Here is a 20,193-nt window from a genome sequence, read left to right on the forward strand (position 1 = left end):
AACAAAGTGAAACCCCATCTCTACTAAAAATACAAAAATCAGCTGGGTATGGTGGTGGGGACCTGTAGTCCTAGCTACTTGGGAGGCTGAGGCAGGAGAATTGCTTGAACCTGGGAAGCGGAAGTTGCAGTGAGCTGAGGTCATGCCACTGCACTCCAGCCTGGACCACACAGCAAGACTCTGTCTCAATAATAATAATAATAATAAAATAATAATAATAATAATAATAATAAAATAATAATAATAATAATAATAGTATGCAGTCATAAAAAAGAATGAGTTCATGTCCTTTTCAGGGACATGGATGAAGCTGGAAACCATCATTCTCAGCAAACTAACACTGGAACAGAAAACCAAACACTGCACATTCTCATAAGTGGGAGTCGAACAATGAGAACACAAGGACACAGGGAGGGGAACATCACACACTGGGGCTTGTCGGGAGGTGGGGGACAAGGGGAGGGAGAGCAGTAGGACAAATACCTAATGCATGCAGCTTAGCTTAAAACCTAGATCATGGGTTGATGGGTGCAGCAAACCACCATGGCACATGTGTACCTATGTAACAAACCTGCATGTTCTGCACATGTATCCCAGAACTTAAAATAATAATAATGTGTTATATATCATATGTCATATGATATATAATGTAGCTATAATGATATAATAATAATAGCTATTAAAATGGCATTTGAGGCAGGTCTTGAAGGATATGCAGCCTCATTGGCCAAAATTTCCATCACTCCCTGCTTGTTCTCCCCTCTGTCAGTCAATCAGCCGCTACCAGGGAGGTCTAGTTTCTGAAACACAGGAACGGTGTGAGCAGAAGTCGCTGCTCACGCTAGACCCCAGGGTGAGGAGGAGGGCGTTTGAAGGCAAGGTAGCTCTGCAAGCCCCCAAGCTGCCCTCCACACTGGAAGCCAGTCAAGGCGTGGGCTTCTCAGCTGGGCTTGACATCCTGTTCTGCTCTGGACCTGCCAAGGGTCAAGCTCTGAGGGTTTCCTGCCAGGCTGCAGGGAGGGCTTTGGGTGTAGAACTGGTGCACTGGAAATGTACCGATTTGCCCCCAGATTAATGATTAACAGGTTACTACCCTCACCGTGTCTGGGAGAGGAGCCCAACTCCAGGCTGGGCCTGGGGGAGCCCGATAGCACCTACCTCTGCTTGGGGGTTTCGGAGATACGCTTCATGATGGGTCTGGAATCTACGGGTGATTTCTGAGCATACCTGGGGCCTGGCCAGGCTGCATAACCTCTGGTGAGGCTTCTGACTTCTGGGGCATACAGAGAGGGTGTGGCATCCAGCCAGACGTCTTGGCTAAGGCAGGTGGCTTCAAACAGGAGAGCTGTGGCCTTGGGCTCAGAGGGATGTGGGCCTCTCTAACCACTCCTGGCTTGACCACAGGACTCACCTTGGCCAGTGGCACCTGAGCAACAGTGGAAGTGCCACATCCAAGCAGGAGCTCTAAGAGCTATCCCCTGCTTCCACCTTTGCTATGCTCTTTTTTTTTTTTTTTTTTTTTTTTTTTTTTTTTTTTTTTTTTTTTTGATACAGGGTCTCACTTTGTTGCTCAGGCTGGAGTGCAGTGACGCGATCTCAGCTCACTGCAGCCTCCGCCTCTTAGGCTCAAGCTGTCCTTCCACCTCAGCCTCCCAAGTAGCTGGGACTACAGGCTTGTGCCACCATGCACGGCTAATTTTTGTATTTTTAGTAGAGATGGGGTTTCGCTATGTCACCCAGGATGGTCTCAAACTTCTGGACTCAAGCAATTCACCTGCCTTGGCCACCCAAAGTGCTGGGATTACAGGTGTGATCCACCACACCTAGCCCACCTTTGCTCTTTTACCATGGCTATGGGGTCAGGATGCCCCAGAATGGGGTTACTTCTTTCGGTGGGGGGGGAGTCCTGGAATGATGTATATTCCACCCACACTGGGGGGCACCAGGGTATAGGACAGCAAACATTTTGAAGCAGCAGAGCTATCTCACAGCTTCTGGGAAGAGGGAAGGCGAGCTCTAATTCCAGTTTCCACCCTGCTGCCAATATATTGAATGACCAAGCCAGTCACAGCCTCCTCATTAAACTGTCATTTCCTCATCTGGACAAAGGGGAGACTTTGCTTAGTTGGAGAGTAAAGCATATTGCAAAATGAGAGAAATTTGGGAAACTCCAGTTAGCAGGAAGGTAGGCCTGCATGTGGTTAGTCCATTTCATATAATCCTCCCAGCAACCCTAGGAGGTAGAGAAGATCACTCTCCCCAATTTCCAGAAGAGAAAAACCAAGGAAACTGCACAGCTATAAAGTCAGTCTTAGAATTTGACAGCTTGGCTCCAGGATCGATGAACTTTGGATCTAGGAGAACAAGAAGTCTGGGATTGATGGCCTGATGGGAATTCAGCTCCTTCACCTTCATCCAACCATCCATCAGTCCTTCCTTCCTTCCCTTCTCTTTCCTTTCCTCCTCTTCCCTCCCCAGGCATCTATTTGTAGTAGGCACCAAGTGGTCAGATGGTTGAAGGTCTATCTGGGAAGTATGGAAACATGTTAGATCGGTACGGGATTACCTGGGCAGCAACATGATGTAAGGGAGAGAGGGATGTCAGGGGACCTTGGCTGGGTGTCCGCTCAATGTCCACAATCCCCTCTGCTGGCTTCCTCTTAGGAATGTGGCTCTCCTGGCCAGGCAGCGACCAATATCGTGTGCGCTATTTCCCAAACTTCTTGGATGACAAAAGCTAGCCAGAGAATGTGGTAAATATACATATTCCCAGGCTCAATTCCAGACCAGTAGACTCAGAATTGCCCAGCATGGATCCTGGGAAAGTGTATTTTTAATAAGCACCCCAGATGATTTTTCTAACTGGGCAAGTTTGGGAAACAGGGTGGATAAGAAGAGCAGAGACCGGTATCTGGAAAACCTGGGTTTAAGGTCCTGCAGCAACCCTTGTTCCAGGAACTTTGGTTTCCTAATCTGTCAAATGGGGACGGGACCCCCATGGGGTCAGCCTGCCACCCAGAAGGGCAGTAAATGAAGCCCCCGAGAAGGCCCCCTTCCCTTCATCTGCCCCACACCACCATCCCCAAGGCTCACCCATCTCCCTCCTCTTGCCCTCTCCAGCCTGACGGGGTGGGAGGTCCTGACGCCATCCCCAGGATTGGGCGCTGCGGTGGCCCCAGCATGGGGTGGGGCCCACCTGAAGCAGTGTGACCTGTTGATGCTGAAGTTTTCCCAGCAGCAGAAGCAGCTCTGCTGGAGGGACCCCAACCTGGCTGAGACCCTGCGGGACGCTGCACATCTTGGCCTGCTTCAGTTCCAGTCCCGTCCAGAGTTCCATCCTGAGTTCCAGTTCCATCGTGAGCACTGGAACTGTAGCCTGGAGGGCAGGATGGGCCTGCTCAGGAGAGGTGGGGAGGAGGGCCGGGGAGGAGGAGGGCTAGGGGAAGAACGCTGGGGGGAGGAGGAGGCTGGGAGAGGCCACCTTTTCCTCTTCCCTGGCCCCTGTGCCCAGGCCACACTTCCCTTCCTGCCCTAGCACAGTCCCAGATGAGAAGAGTCCTGGGAGGTAATAAGGGGCAGTGGAAGGCCAGGTGTGGCCCAGCCTCGGGTTTGGGGGAGCAGAGAAGCAAGGAAGATCCAAGAGAGGAGACACAAGCCCATTTTGGAGGAGCCCACAGATGAGATGAGGGGTCCCTCAGTTTCCTCCCTCTGCCTCTTCCACACCCACATGTGAAACAAAGCACATGAACACGTGAGGATGGGTGGCAGCTGCTTCCAGGGCCGATGAGGTGAGCCAGGCCATGCATTTATTCGCTCATTCATCTGTCCCTTTGTCCCTTTGTGGGTCACATCCATTGATCCATGAGTCCCTCCTTCCCTTCTGCTCCTCCCTCCCTCCCTCCTGCCTCCCTCCCACCTCCACCCACCCGCTAAGCATCCAAGGAGGCCCACGGTGAGCCGGGCACTGTGCCAGATGCTGAAAGCTCAGAGCTGAACAAGACCCCAGCTGCCCTCGGGAAGCATGCAATCTAGAGGGGAGAACACAGGACACCATGACACTCCCTCACCAAGGGGAAAGGCCTTCTATGGGACTTTTAAAAAAATGCAGTGATGCTGTACAGGGCAGTCAGGCCCCTCCTAGGCTAGCTGCTCTCCACGGTCTGCAACCGAGCTAATGGCCTCTCTCTGTGTCTCTCTTGGGACATCAGCAGCACCCTAGATGCACTGGAGGGCAGGTAGGAAGGAGTGAGCCCCTGGGAGGCCAGGTTTGGGCCACCCCCAGCAGAGAGGAGTAGCGGTGGTCCGAGAGTGGGTTGGATGGTCAGTCTGGGGCAAGTCAGCCAGGAGACTCAAGATCACTATCACTGGGTCTGTTCCACAGTGGGTAGCAGAGAATGACATTTGAGAACCATCATGCATCACAGGAAGCCCACGGGGCTTATCTCAGGGGCCCTGGAAGTGGGCCGGTCCAAATGGTCACACACCAACTTGGAGCCCCTGTCCTGCTGCTCTCTGGGAATCTGGGCACATACTCCACAGTGAATTTGGAAGGCCCATTTAAATGGCAGCTTTCAGTCAGAGTTTAAGGGGTGATTGACAGGGAGACCCACCTGGAGCTGTGTCCTCAAGCCACATTCCCTCGTCCTGCCCATCACAGCGCTGCCACCACCGCCTCTTGCCCTCAGAGGGTGGCAGGCAGCCTCTGAGCTTTCCCTTTTCCTCTCTTCTGCCTTTCCTCCCTCCCCATACCCCTCCACAGTTCCTGGAATTAGTAAGGGAATCCGGAAGGGTGAGGGGCTGAGATTCCTCGGTGCCTGCAAAAGAACCTGGGTTTGTAAGGACAGCTGAGGCTGCAAAAGGACACATCATTTGAGCTCTTGTAGGGGCAGGGGGATGTTCAGCACTGGGCTGTGACTAATGGGGATAAGGAATAGCCTGTTTGCTGGTATTTAGGGTACACTGGTCCCTAGATATCTCCTCCCACCCTGTACTACGGAATTTTTTCATGGGAATCTCATTTCTTTTTCTAGAGATTATTGGCTCCATAGAAATGCAGTCCTGGCCTCACTTGGCTACTGAGCCATCCCATAAACTTCAGTGACATTGACATTGAGTTTCTCGCACCCCCACCAAGAGCAGGGTTTGCTTGTTTGTTTTTGTTGTTGTTTTGAGACAGAATCTTGCTCTGTCACCCAGGCTGGAGTGCAGTGGCGCAATCCTAGTTCACTGCAGCCTCAATTTCCCAGGCTCAAGCGATCCTCCCACCTCAGCCTCCCCAGTACCTGGGACCACAGGCATGTGCCACCCACACATAGCTTTTTTTTTGAGATGGAGTTTCGCTCTTGTTGCCCAAGCTGGAGTGCAATGGCACGATCTCGGCTCACCGCAACCTCTGCCTCTTGGGTTCAAGCGATTCTCCTGCCTCAGCCTTCTGAGTAGCTGGGATCAGAGGCATGCGCCACCACGCCCATCTAATTTTGTATTTTTAATAGAGACCGGGTTTCTCCAGGTTGGTCAGGCTGGTCTTGAACTCCTGACCTCAGGTGATCTGCCCACCTTGGCCTCCCAAAGTGCTGGGATTATAGGCGTGAGCCACCATGCCCGGCCACACCTAGCTTTTAAACAATTTTTTATAGAGACAAGGTCTCGCTATGTTGCTTAGGCTAGTTTCAAACTCCTGGGTTCTAGTGATCCTCCTACCTCAGCCTCCCAAAGTGCTGGAATTATAGGCATGAGCCACCATGCCTGGCCAGGAGCGGGTTTTAATAAGGAAAAGAGGCCAGAAGATGAGACACTTTGAGGAGAAGTGGAGATGGGAGAAAGAGTTTCTTTCATGAATGGAGGGGCTCGTGCCTGTTAATCATCTAGCATGTGCCAGGAGCTGTCCAGAGGCTGAGCTACATAATCCAAATCCATCTTCACAACAGTCCTAACCAGCTCCGTTTCACAGATGAGGATGTGGAGGCTCAGGGGAGATAATGTCCCTTAATCAAGGTCACACAGCCAGGAGGTAGTGAAGTTAGGATTCCTACCCAGAAGCCCCTGCTCTTCCTAGGTGCCCCTTCAGGGGTTGGGGTGGGCATGAAGAATAGGCGCACATTTCACAACCTTGCCCCAGAAAGGTAGCAATATTGAACGGATAGAGGGGACCTGACAGGCCACACAGCTGAGGCTCTGTTGCCTGAGGCAGCCAAGGCCTAAGTTCATCATGCAAGCAGCCAAGACCCACCACTCTCCAGAAGGCTTAGCAGGTCGTGCCTCAGGGGCTCCAAAATGGTCAGGCAGGCTGAGAAAATCTCCAAGCTGTGCAGTGGGGCCTGCAATCCTGAAAGCAGAAACCGCAACCCCACCCCCTCCCCATGGCAGCAGGCCTAGGGGAGGGGAATAGGGGTGCTGGGACCCCACAGCAGCCCTGTAGGGAAAGGAGGCACCTTGAATCTAGCCAGATGGGGAGGGGCATCTGGTCTCAGCATAACTCCCTGACAGTAGCCCCTGGGAAAAGCACAGCCCCCTCTCAACCCCAGAGCCAGTTTCTCCTTGGATCTGTATACTTGGAGCAAAGCATTACCCTATTCCCCAGGCCTCCCCGCCTTTGCCACCCACACCTCTGGGCCCCTGGCAGGGACTGTGCCCTGGTCAGAACAGCTGGCAGCCCATGTGCTTCCACCCCCACCTTCTCTCTGTTCCGGACTTTCAGGTCATGACACAGGGGGAGGAAAAGAAGGCTGAGCTGGAAGTGGAACTTTGGCGGGAAAGGGGGCATGGATCCTTAGGAATATAAAGGGCCTCAGGTCCTGGCCAGAGACATTTGCTGTGCTCCTCTGCACCTGCCCAGCACCATGGTAATGCCTGGTGGCCAAGTTAGGGCCCCCTATCAGCTGTATTCTCTAGGAGCTTGGGGATGGGGGCTGGCACCAAGGGCCCTCCTCAGGCTCACTAAGGGCATGAAGGAGTTAGGCCAGGGCAGCCTCGTCTGCCATTCTGATGGTCAGGACAGCTACTAGGGCTTCTTATCCCTGCTTGGGGTGGTGGGGTGAGTGGAGTTCCCGGTTAAAAGAGGGTTGAGGGGCTTAGGAGCTCTGGGGGTGTGCATCATGTTTATGGCATCATGGTCTGTGAATCATGGTGTATTGCAGGCACAAAATTCTCTGTGCATTGGGTGTGTGAATCATCAGGCTGGCTTTCCTGTGTGTAACTGTTAGTCATTCATTTAATATGTATTATTGAGTATCTGCTAAGTGCCAGGCACTGTTCTAGGTGCTTGTGATACATCAATAGACAAAATAAGCAAAGAGCCCAGCTGTAATCAATGATGCCCACACTGAGGGAGGAGATGCTGCTGGGAAGGGATCGGACATAAATATAATAAGTATAGAATATATAAGTTAGAAAGTGTAGGCCGGGTGTGGCAGCTCATACCTGTAATCCCAGCACTTTGGGAGGCAAGGCAGGATGATCGCTTGAGGCCAGGAGTTTGAGACCAGCCTGGGCCACCTAGCAAGACTCCATTTCTACCAAAAATTAAAATTTAGCTAGGCATGGTCGTGTGCACCTTTAGACCTAGCTACTTGGGAGGCTGAAGCAAGAGGATGGCCTAAGCCCAGGAGTTTGAGGCTGCCGTGAGCCATGATCCCGACACTATACTGCAGCCTGGGCAACAAAGCAAGACCTTGTCTAAAAAAAAAAAAAAAGAAAAGAAAAAAGTGCAAAAATAGAGCAAGAAAAAGAGCAAGATGAGGGGTTGGGTTGCAATTTTTTTAAATTTATTTTTTAAATTGTAGAGACAGGGCTCTCTGTCTTTTGCCCAGACTGGTCTCGAACTCATGGGCTCAAGCGATCCGCCCGCCTCGGCCTCCCAAAGTGCTGGGATTACAGGCGTCATCTACCGCACGCTGCCGGGTTGCAATTTTAAACAGGGGTGTCAGGGCTAAGACCCATTTAAAAGGTGGATTTTGAGCTAATGCCTCCAGGGGGCGACAGAGCCGGCCATGAGGATGTCTGGAGGAAGTCTTCCAGGCTGAGAACACCGTGACTGACATTTTGAGGGAACGGCAGGGAGAAAGGAGGGTGATAAGTAAGGAATTTGCAGGAGAGAGGTCGGTGAGATTAGGGAGCTGACCAATGGTTTTATGCCGTCCTCATGCGTACACCTGAGGGTGTGTCTCCCTGTTCATTTTTACCTCGATGCTTTCTGCGTGCATCACCGGGCATGTCCAGGTGTGCACCATTCCCCGGGGCACCAGGATGTCCCTTAGGGCGTCCGTGCACTGGTGTGTGTCCCAGAAATAGCCACGTCCCTCTCGGCCTGAGCGTCTCTGCACCCCAGGCTGCCCACAGCGCGGAACACCCGCAAGTTACAGTCAGATATCGCGCGGACCCCCCCCCCCGCCCCCACGGGATCACGTGACCACCCGCGGCTCGTCCGCCCTGGCCCCTCCAGGCGCCGGCTCCGCGCTGCGCATGCGCTCTGGTCGTGGCCGGTCTCGTGTGGCTGCTGCCGCCGCCACAGGGCGCCCTGGGCGAGAGGCTGCAGGTGCCACAGCAGTCCAGGGCCGCCAGTTGGCTGAACTTAGGCTCGATCAAGAAGTACGTGGGGAGGCTTTTCAACAACAGGTGATCCGGTGGAGGGCGCGAGGGAGGGAGGGAGGGAGGGAGGACGACGGAGGGTGCGGGGGGACACGGACGCCGCCGGGCACCCCCACGCGCATCGCGGCCCAAGCTGGGCTCTGGGAACAGCAGCCTCATGACCGCTGCAAAGACGTGTTCTCAGCTCAAAGAAATCTAAAAACCACAAGAAAATTGCAAACGCCACGAACACCTCCCCACCGAAAGCCACGAAACCCCCTCCATGGACCACCACGAGACCCCAGTGGCTGAACACCTCGGAACCCCGACCACCCGCCTCCTCCTAGGGCCCCAGGTGGGACAGCCTGTATGCTCGGCATCGAACCAGGGGCCTCGGGACTGGGGGCAGCTGGGGTGGGAGCGAGAGGAAGCCCCCGGGGCCGGCGTGCGGGGAGATACTGGCACTCTGGGGCTTCCTTCTCCAGGCTGGGGCTTGGCCTCCAGACGCCTAGCCCCCCACCAACCCCTTTATATTGAGAGGGGCCTCAACCCCTCCTCATCCCCTCAGTGAAAACAATAAAGACAAATCTCTGTTGCTTCAGTGACTTCTGAAGGGACCAGTCCTTCGACGGGGAGGGGGAGCCCTGCAGTTCCTGCTGTGGGAGAACAAGACCTCAGCTGCTGGGTGGAGGGGCCCTCCCCTCACTCCCCCAGCAACCTTCCCCCACCTCGCCCCACACACCACCACCAGGGTGGGGGAGACTCCAACGCAGAAGGAGGGCAGACGTGAGAGAAGCGGGAACCTCAAAGGAGGGCTTCAGCTAGACACACCCCCAGTCCCACCTCACCCAAGTTTCTACCAAACAGCCCAGCTTGGGCTGTAAGAGTTGGCACAGGAACGAGAAGAGGTGCCTTTGCCCCTCAGTGTGCAGAGTATAGGGGGCCGCCTTTGCCTCCTGGACTTCTCAGCTCTTCTGGGGTGAGCAGAGCAGGGGAAGGGGTGGACCTGGCCAGGGCCTGTCCCTGAGAAGCTGGGTGTGAGGGTGGCTCTCTCTCTTCTGGGGGCTCCCTTGGCCATCAGAGAGGCTTGGTGGGGGCAGAGCCCCCTGCCCTGATCCTACTCGTAGATCCAGGTATGTCTCCAGGGTGCAGACTCCTGGCTCTAGGAAGTATCCACACCTCTCCCCATTCTCACCCCATCCCCTTAAGCTGCCAGAGAAAATGCTGGGACTTCAGGCTCCCTTATTCAGACTCAAACTGTTCTCTTGCTGAAGCCATCTCTCTATCCAGACACCCCTTGGATTTAAGAATCAACCTGAGGTGGGGCATGGTGGCTCCCACCTGTAATGCCAGCACTTTGGGAGGCTGAGGTGAGCAGATCATTTGAGCTCAGGAGTTTGAGACCAGGCTGGGCAACATAGCAAGACCCTGTGTGTACAAAAAATAAAAAAATTAGCTGGGCATGTGTGCCTGTAGTTTCTGCTACTTGGGAGGCTGAGGCAGGAGGATCGCTTGAGTCCAGGAGGTCAAGGCTACGGTGAGCTGTGCTCATGCCACTGCACTCCAGCCTGGGTGACAGAGCAACACCCTGTCTCCAAAAACAAAAAATCAATCTGAGCGAAGCAGCTGCATCCTCTTAAAGCTCTTTGCCTTTTAGGACCTGATTCTACTTCCAGGTCATTTGCATACACCAGATTGAGTCAGGACTTGAGGGGAAACACAATTGTGGTGTCACTTCCATGGGGTCTGTGCAAGGTGCTGAGCCCAGGAAAGTGGACCCCTCATCCTCCAAACCCATAACCCCATCCCTTCAGGCCAAGCATGTCAGGGAGGCAGGAGAAGCCATTCTAGGAACCAGACACATTCTAGTTCCCTCACTTCTCCCCTTTACACACACGCACACACGCGTGCTCTGTCCCCACCAATTCAGGATGACTGAGAAGGGCCAGGAAGAGACAGGTGCACTGGGACTCCGGGCAGTCCTCCCTGGGGCAGGATCCAGGTCCTCGCCCTCCCAGAGCTGGAGTGTGGAATGCGCAGATTGGACTCACGGCAGTAGCTGGAACTCTCAGCTAATCTAGCCTCCTCCCTTTCCACAGCAGCTTGAATACCTCCTGTGCCCAGGATTTCACTACCTCTCTGGACAGCCCATTCTCTCCAAATTTCTGGACAGCAGCTCAGGCCCCTGGATGCAGCCATGACTGCCATAGCACCAGAACTGTGCCTCCGTGCTGGGCTGATGCCCCTGCCCCCACGCCAGGGATGCTTTAGTATACATTTTGGTGCTCCTGCTGCCTCAGCCACAGGAAAGCACTGGTGCACTTGGGGCAGGGTTGTCACGGGGCTGGGTCGGGAGGGTCTATAGGTGCTGAACTGGGAAGATTCAAGCTCAAGACTGCCACTTCACAGATTGCCGAATGACCACAGGAGTCCCTGCCTTCCTCTGGCCACAACTTGTCCCTCTGTGGAGAGGATGAGCTGAGTGACTGATGACCCCATGGATGTTCTGGATGATTTACAAGCACAGCCTGCTTTCCCTGTTGCCTCCGCCCTGCCCTCCCCTTTCCGTGCATTTGGCTCTTCCTGGGGTCCACAGAGACACAGAGATAGGCTGTGGTTTTGACTTGCTTTATTGAGCCTGTGCAGGAACAGGGAATGAGCTTCGGCCGGAGCCAACAGTGCGGAGGGGAGAGCTGGACTGGCACTGCCCGTGGAGTGGCACGTGCCCCTGGGTAGGAGGCAGGAGGTAGCATTACAAGTCCAGCGGGCTGAGCTCTCTGTGAGGACAGGGTGGAACGTGGCAGTGTGGGGGGGCAGGCCTCGTGCCATCAGGAGGCCTCAGGCGAGCCCCGCGCTCCTGTTCTCCCTCTTCCACCCCCCACCACACCTTTTCAAGCCCTGATTCAGTCCCACCATCCCCATTTCAGCCCCAGGGAGCCGGACAGACAGGGCAGGGAGTCGAACTCACCTGAGGGCAGCAGCATGGGAGGACCCCACTCTGAGAAGTCAATGTGTCCTCTTTGTCTCTTTCCCCATACCTGGAAGCACTGTGCCCAGGTGCCAGCACGCCGGTTTCATATCTGCCTGTAGGCACCCTCTTGCCCAGACCACATGGGCCCAGGCCTGGTCAGCACAGATGCTCTGTTTCCCCAAGAGTGGCCTGGCAGGGGCTGGGGCTGGAGATGGGGCTTGGGCTGGGGATAGGGTGTGGCCAGGAATGTGGAGTGGGCCCAGGGTCCCCGGGGCTGGGATCTCTCTCCCTGTCCACGGCACATGCCTAGGCTTGGTCAGAATGTTGATGTATCTACGGAGCTCAGCTGTGTACTGGGCCATCTGCTCCAGTGTGGTATCGTCCCCCTGGGTACAATGGCTCCAGCGGGGCTCCCCGGGCACCCAGCAGTGGCTGCAGCAACAGAGCCGCACAGGTAGACAGGAGCAGCAGGGAGATCAGCCGCATGCGGCAGCCATCTGAGGAGCAAGCAGAGGGGAGGTGGAGGTGGAAGAGCCCATGCTGCAGATTTTCCTGCGCCTGGGAAGCGGGGCCCAGCTACCAGCCCCTTAGCCCATCATCCGTTTCTCCAAGCCTGCGGACAAGAGGGCAGAGAAAAGGGCCACTCCGAGCTGACCACTCCACCTCCCAGGCGGTGCGCTGGAGGCATGGACAGCCTGTCATGTGAGCAGCAGCCAGGGCCTCGCAAGTTAGAAAAGTGTAGCAGAGAAAATGGAGACATGAGTCCTGGAGACATATGCCTCATGACATCCAGGGCCTCATGGCTCCGAGGCAGCAGTAGCTAGTGGGAAATAAGGGCACAGCAGGTCACCCACAGGGTGTGGGACATGGAATGAACTGGGGAAGCAAAGGACAGAAATCCATGGCCTTGTGGGTCTGGCCCTCCACCCAGCAACAGAGACAGATATGGGTCCTGGAGAAGACTCTATTGTCCATGTCATCCTGCACAGACCGGCACAGCCACTCACACAGGGACACATTCCAGTTCACAGCCATGCACACGAGTGTGCACACACACTTGCAGTCATCAGATGGCTCTCCTAGTGTGACAGGTCTGTCCAGATGCAGAGCAAGACCCAAGCAGGACCTTAGGCCTTTGAAGGCCCCTGGCCCTGCAAAGCACGAACTCCTTCCCTCCATCCCAGACTCCAGCCTGGGGGAGTCCTCCAGACCCCCAAGCAGGCTGAGCCCACTTACCCAGAGTCCAGAGTAAAAGGTCACTGGACCAAGCAAGGACGGGTCCCTGCCCTCAGCTGGGCCGCTTTATAGTCCTCAGTCCCCCAGAGTCCCCATCTCCTGTTAGCCTCTCTCACTCCGCAGCCCTTACTCCCTCCTCGCACTGTCTCCCTGGTACTCGCAATGCCACTACTGGGCCAGAGATGGGAGGGGGACAGGGCAGTGCTGGGGGTGCCAGACTAGCAGCATAGTCAATAAAACTGGACCACAACAGAAGTCTCCTGTGGGCCCCCGTTGCCGACACCCCTTCCTTTTGGACACCAGAGCAGGCTTGGTTCGAGAAAGATGGGGTTCTGGGACTTCAGGGTGACTGAAAGGTTTTGGTCACAGGCCTTGGAGCTGGCCCTCCCATCTCCCAAGGATCAACCCAAATCAAATGGATTCTCTCGGGGCAGAAGATTGAGGCTGCAGCTGGAGCCTCCAGGATGAAGAATGGAAACTCAGGCCATCCTTTGCAGTTTGGAACTAGAACAAGGTGGGAACAGGGAAGAGGCCCCAGGTCCTCAGGCAAGGTGGAAAGAAGTGGGGTGCCAGGTTTGGAGAAAGCCATTTGGTGGGTGCATAGGATGCAGAACGAGAACTAATGTGCCTAGGTTCAGGGGAAAGGTTGAGGGGATGCCAGTTTCTGGTAGCCATCCTAGAGCCCCCATTCCAGGGGAGTGCTAAAACCCAGCGTCATTTGTAAAGCCTCACCTTTTCCAAAGTGCTCCCAGCTCAGTCACCTCACCAAATCCCCACAACAACCCACTTTACAGATTCAGGGTCCAAAACCTGCACGGAAATGTCAAGTAACTGACCCCAGACCACACAGCTAGTCGGTGGCAGATCCGGGGTTTGGAACAAAATCTAACTCCAAAGTCTAACTCTAAACCAGGACTGTTTTTTTTTCTAAGTGGGACTGTCAAAGTATTGGTATAATTTCCCACTTTTTTGCTGAGAAACCTGAGGCTCACAGAGGTAAAGAGGCTTGCTCAAGGTCTCTTAGCTACCTAGGTCTCCAATTCTGGCTTAGATTCTCAACCCCACTATTCCATCCCCACCAGAAGCCCCCAAGTCTCCCCTGCCCAGCGTCTCTTCCCAACCCCAAGTCTCCCTCCCCTGCTCAGGCCAAGGAGTGGTAACTGACTGTGTCTGAATGACACGGTGACACCCAAGTAGGGAGCAAAGGACTTCTCACTGCTGACGTTCTGCTGTCCCAGATCAAGACACCAAGAAGTTGGTGGGGGGACTGTTGGGGAAGAGGGGGCCGAAGGTGAAACTCCATGGATCTGGCAGGGTGAGCTTAGAGTCAGATAGACCTGGGTCCAAATCCTGGCTCTGCCGTTGGCTGGTTGCATGAGCCTGGGAAAGTCATTTCTTTAGCCTCTCTGAGTTTCACTTTTCCTCTCTGTAAAATGAGCTCATCACATCCATCTCAAGGTAAGGAGAATAAACGAAGACTCAGCGAACATCAGTGTTCTGCCTTGATCCTCTCAATTTTTTTCTCTTCTTTTTTTGAGATGGAGTCTCACTCTGTCACCCAGGCTGGAGTGCAGTGGCACGATCTTGGCTCACTGCAGCCTCCGCCCCCTGGGTTTGAGCAGTTCTGCCAATCAGCCTCCCAAGTAGCTGGGACTACAGGCACGCGCCACCACACCCGGCTAATTTTTTACATTTTTGGTAGAGATGGGGTTTCACCATGTTGGCCAGGCTGGTCTCAAACTCCTGACTTCAAGTGATCTGCTGGCCTTGGCCTCCCAAACTGCTGGGATTACAGACATGAGCCACTGTGCCTGGCTGATCATCTCAATTTTGATTTCTGGTAACAAGAAGAGCAATAATGCTTCACCAGACAACTTATATTCCACAAGGCACATATGAAAGTTGTTCTGTCTCAGCAAACCTGGGTCTTTCTCTGGACTGAGGTTTTCCACTTGCAAAACAAGGGTGTGAACTGGTGGCTGGTCTCAGGCTGGCCTTGGGTTTGGTGGGTAGAGGCTGCAGCTCACCACCATGGGACACCGGGCTCCAACCCTAGTTAAAAGGGTTGGAGTTTCCACAGGACCATGGCCTGGAGGGACCTGTTCTGGCTGCTATTCATGTCGGGACCCAGCCCCACCTGACAGACGTGGGTCTAGGGATTGACTGACATGCCAGAGCCACTTATAGCTCTGTTCTGTCACAGAGATAAACCTAAGTGCCTAAGAAATAACAGGTACTCCACAAGTGTCAGCCAAACTGCACCTTTTATTTTCTCCTTTGCAAACAACAGATTCCTCTGCTGGGTCCTCTCAGAGATGTGGTGACAATCTAGGAGGAAGTGGTAGTGGATGTGCTTTCTATACTGCATGTCCATGTGTATTAGTCCGTTTTTCATACTGCTATAGAAAACTGCCTGAGGCTGGGCACGGTGGCTTATGCCTGTAATCCCAGCACTTTGGGAGGCTGAGGTGGGCGGATCACCTGAGGTCAGGAGTTTGAGACCAGCCTGGCCAACATGGTGAAACCCCATCTCTACTAAAAATACAACAATTAGCCAGGTGTGGTGGCTCGGACCTGTAGTCCCAGCTACTGGGGTGGCTGAAGCAGAAGAATTGCTTGAACCTGGGAGGCAAAGGTTGCAGTGAGCTGACAGTGTGCCACTGCACCCCAGCCTAGGCCTCCATCTCAAAATGAAAAACAAAAAGAACTACCTGAGTTTGGGTAATTTATAAAGGAAAGAGGTTTAATTGACTCACAGTTTGGCATGGCTGGGGAGGCCTCAGGAAACTTACAACCATCGCAGAAGGCGTAGGGGAAGCAAGGCACCTTCCTCACAAGGTGGCAGGAAGGAGAAGTTCTGATCGAAGCGGGGAATAGCAACTTATAAAATCATCAGATCTCATGAGAACTCACTCACTATCACGAGAACAGCATGGGGAAAACTGCCCCCATGATTCAATGACCTCCACCTGGTCTCTCCCTTGACGCATGGGGACAATGGGGATTGCAATTCAAGATGAGATTTGGGTGGGAACACAAAGCCTAACCATGTCACCATGTCTAGAACACAGCAATGCTCGCTCATCTTCATGTGTTCCTGTCTGAGGCGTTTGAACCAGAGCGAGTCCATCTTGAACAGGGGCTCGGTAAAATGAGGCTGAGACCTGCTGGGCTGCTTTCCCAGGAGGTTAGGCATTTTTAGTCACAGGATGAGATAGGAGGTTGGCACAAGATACAGGTCACAAGACCCTGCTGATAAAACAGAATGAGATAAAGAAGCTGGTACAAACATGCAAAAAACAAAAGGGTGATGAAAGTGACCTCTGATCATCCTTGCTGTTCTTTTTTTTTTTTTTTTCCAGTAGAGATGGGGTTTCACCATGTTGGCCAGGCTGGTCTGGAACTCCTGACCTCAAGTGATCTGCCCACCTCGACCTCCCAAAGTTTTGGGATTGCAGGCTTGAGCACGCCCGGACTCACTGATCATTATATGCTAATTATAATATATTAGCATGCTAAGAGATGCTCCCACCAGTGCCAGACAGTTTACAAATATCATGGCAACATCTGGAAGTTACATTACATGATCTAAAAGGAGACGGTACCCTCAGTTCTGGGAAATCCGCACCCTTTTCCTGGAAAACTCATGAGTAATCCACCCCTTGTTTATTAGTATATGATCAAAGCATAACCATAAAAATAGCCAACCAGCAGCCCTGGGGGCTGCTCTGCCTATGGAGTAGCCATTCTTTTGTTTCTTTTTTTTTTTTTTTGAGATGGAGTCTGGCTCTTGTAGTCCAAGCTGGAATGCAGTGGTGCAATCCTGGCTCACTGCAACCTCTGCCTCCTGGGTTCAAGTAATTCTCCTGCCTCAGCCTCCCGAGTAGCTGGGATTACAGGCATGTGCCACCATGCCTGGCTAATTTTGTATTTATAGTAGAGATGGGGTTTCTCCATGTTGGTCAGGCTGGCCTTGAACTCCCAACCTCAGCTGATCCACCCACCTTAGCCTCCCAAAGTGCTGGGATTATAGGCCTGGGCCACTGCGCCCGGCCCTCTTCTGTTTCTTTACTTCCCTTTTATTTATTTATTCTGTAGAGATGGGGGCTCAGTTTTTTGCCCAGGCTCAAACTATCCTCCTGCTTCAGCCTCCCAAGGTGCTAGGATTACTGGCATGAGCCACTGTGCCTGGCCCTTGTTTCCTTTCTTCTCTAATAAACTTACTTTCACTCTACTCTGTGGACTCACCCTGAATTCTTTCTTGCAGGAGCTCCAAGAACCCTCTTTTGGGGTCTGGGTCAGGACCCCTTTTCAGTGACTCCCATAGTGCTTGCCACAGAGCCCTGATCTGAAATCACCAATACCTGGCCTGCAGATGCACTAAATGAAGATGATAGTGGTGCCTCTTCCCCTGCCCAACACCATGCCTCTGGCACAAGGAGGATGGCCACTGGCAGTGATGGGGATGGAGTAAGTGCTATGAGACTAGGAGAGGAACACCCCAGAAACACCTGAGGTCACAGACTGAACGAGGCAGGTAAAGGAGCAAAGGGAATGGGATCCCCACATACATGACCCCAGGGCAGCAGTTTGGCCTGCACTGCGTCCTCCATCACACCCCCGGTCCTAGCTGTCTAACTGCAATCCCTGCTGCTTTCAGTTAATGACCAACGAGTGGTCATTTATTGCACGTCTGTTCTGGGCCTGGTGGGGGCAGCAGGAGGAGATGAAGAAGCAAGGGTTCTGCAAGGAAGTTCAAGCTGTGTGAGGAGCTGGGGGATGGCTTGCTTCTTTTTTTTTTTTAGACAGGCTCTCACTCTGTCACTCAGGCTGGAGTGCAGTGGCATGATCATGGTCACTATAGCCTCTGCCTCATGGCTCAAGGGATCCTCCCATCTCAGCTTCCCAAGTAGCTGGGACCACAGGTGTGTGCCACCACAGCCAGCCAATTTTTTTTTTTTTTAATTTTGTGTAGAGACAAGCTCAAGTGATCCACCCGCCTCAGCATCCCAAAGTGCTGGAATTCAAGATTGAGCCACTGCACCCAGCCAAGACGGTTTTTTGTTTTGGGGTTTTTTTCTTTTTTGAGACAGAGTCTCACTCTGTCACCCAAGCTGGAGTGCAGTGGCACAATCTCAGCTCACTGTAAACTCTGCCTCCTGGGTTCAAGTGATTCTCCTGTCTCAGCCTCCCGAGTACCTGGGATTACAGGCGCCTGCCACCATGCCAGGCTAACTTTTGTATTTTTAGTAGAGACAGGGTTTTGCCATTTTGGCCAGGCTGGTCTCGAACTCCTGACCTCAGGTGATCTGCCCACCTCGGCCTCCCAAAGTCCTGGGATTACAGCCGTGAGCCACTGCATCTGGCCAGGATGGCTTTTTTTGAAAGTGAGGACACGAAAGTTCAGAAAGGGAAGAAGCTGGCTGTGGCCCTCCAGCAAGCTGGCAGCCATCCCTCACCTAAGGCTGCACTTCAGAACCTTCCTCACAGGTCATTTTACAAACGCCTCTTTGCTACCTTGTGAGGGAGGCAGGAATTACTCTTTGCTCTTATCAGATGAGAAAACCAAGGCCCAGTGAAGTAGCTGAGGCTGTCTAAGGTCACATGGGAGTCAGGAAGGGTCAAGACTAAACCCAGGTCCACATGGTTCTGGCCTGGCTTTATCCCTATTTCCAGACACCACCCTTCCGCCCCCGCCCTCTGCCACTGGCCAGAGCCTGGCCCAGCCCTTAGGCCAATGTCTTATTCCAAAATTGAATGGCAGCAGCAGAGGAAGGGGGTAAATTGGGGGGTAGCTGTCCCAGATGCCAGGACCTATGCCCTAGAGAAACCTTTGGTCTGGGGATAGCTGTGACACCCACACGCATACCTTGAGCACCTTATCTCACCCACTCTGAGCCAACTCAGGACCCAGTGGGGGCTCACTCCACTAATTCGGATCCTGGGCTCTGCCTCCACTTCTCTCTGCCCTGGGAACCCCATGTGCCTCCAGGGCCTCCTGAAGACACATAGGGAGAGTTCAATATTTCTCCTTTCCTGTCTCCAGTGTCTGCAATAGCACATCCTATCATTGCCACTCCAAATTGTTTTCAAAGAGGATGGCTTCTTTCTTGCTGAAATAGAGACTACACCAAGCTACACAATACAGTGTTGGGGAGGTGAACAGGGAGGGCGGGGCAGGAAGGTTCCTGGAGGAAATAAGGCCTGAAGTGGCCTTGAAGGTTGGGGCAGGGGGAAATGCTATTTCACAGAAGCGGGGCTGTGGCAGTGGGGCTGAGCACTTTAGGGGCACACACTGAGGAACTGCAGGAGGAGGAGGAAGGGGTGTTATGAAATGTCTGGAGTTTCCAGGAAATAGTTTAGATTCATGTTTAGTAGAATCAGAACTGCTCTGGGATGAGAACTCTTACCTCTGTCCCTCGCTGTATGGGCTCCTGCAAGCCTGTCTCCCTCTTGGCCTGGGGATTCCCATTGGTTCAATGAAGAGATAGGACCCAGTGACTTCTAGATGACATCCAAAGGACATCATGTTTCTAGCAGATAATGCTAGGTGCCCAAATATCCACATTCTCCTTTCATCATCAAAGAGCTTGAGATGGTACATATGTAGGTTTGTTATATAACAACAAAAAAAATCCGTTTATAAATAAAAATATTTTTAAAAACAAAGAGCTTGTGATGGGCACACAGACACTCAGCTAAAGACACCTCGTAGGTTGTCCTTGCAGCTAAGTGGGGCCATGAGACTAGGCTTTAACAATGGCCTGAGAGTTAAAGGGATTTTTGCCATTCTGTTTTTAGGAACGGATGTGTTTGCCTGTGGCAGATTATATTTTTCAAAGATGACCACAAAAATATCTCCTATCTCATGCGTGATTCTACAGTGGGGTCTACGTCCCCTCTTCTTGAATGTGTGTGCACTTGTGACTGCTCCGACCAACAGAGTATGGGGTATGATGCCATGTGACTTCTGAGGCTGGGTCACAAAAAGCAATTGTTGGGAGTTAAATTGCATGTCCCCGCCGCCCACCAAATTCATATGATGCAGTCTTAATTCCTACTACCTCAGAATGTGACCTTATTTAGAAAGAAAATCACTGCAGATCTAATTAGTTAAGATTAGGTCATATTACAGTGTGTGAGCCCCTAATCCCATAGGACTGGTCTTATAAAAAGGGTAATTTGGGCACAGAAACAGACATGCCTAGAGGGAAGACGATGTGAAGAAACACAGCTCAGACACCCATCTTCAAGGCAAGGAGAGAGGCCTGGAACAGATCAGAAGGAACCAACCCTGCGAACACCTTCATTTCAGACTGCTAGCCTCCAGAAGTCGTTTAAACACCCAGTCTGTGACTCTTTATTATGGCAGTATGGTATGAGACCACCACTTCTCCTGTTGTCCTTCCCAGTTTCTCCCC

Source organism: Nomascus leucogenys, chromosome 19 (genome assembly GCF_006542625.1).
Source record: "Nomascus leucogenys isolate Asia chromosome 19, Asia_NLE_v1, whole genome shotgun sequence".
Classification (NCBI taxonomy): Eukaryota; Metazoa; Chordata; class Mammalia; order Primates; family Hylobatidae; genus Nomascus; species Nomascus leucogenys.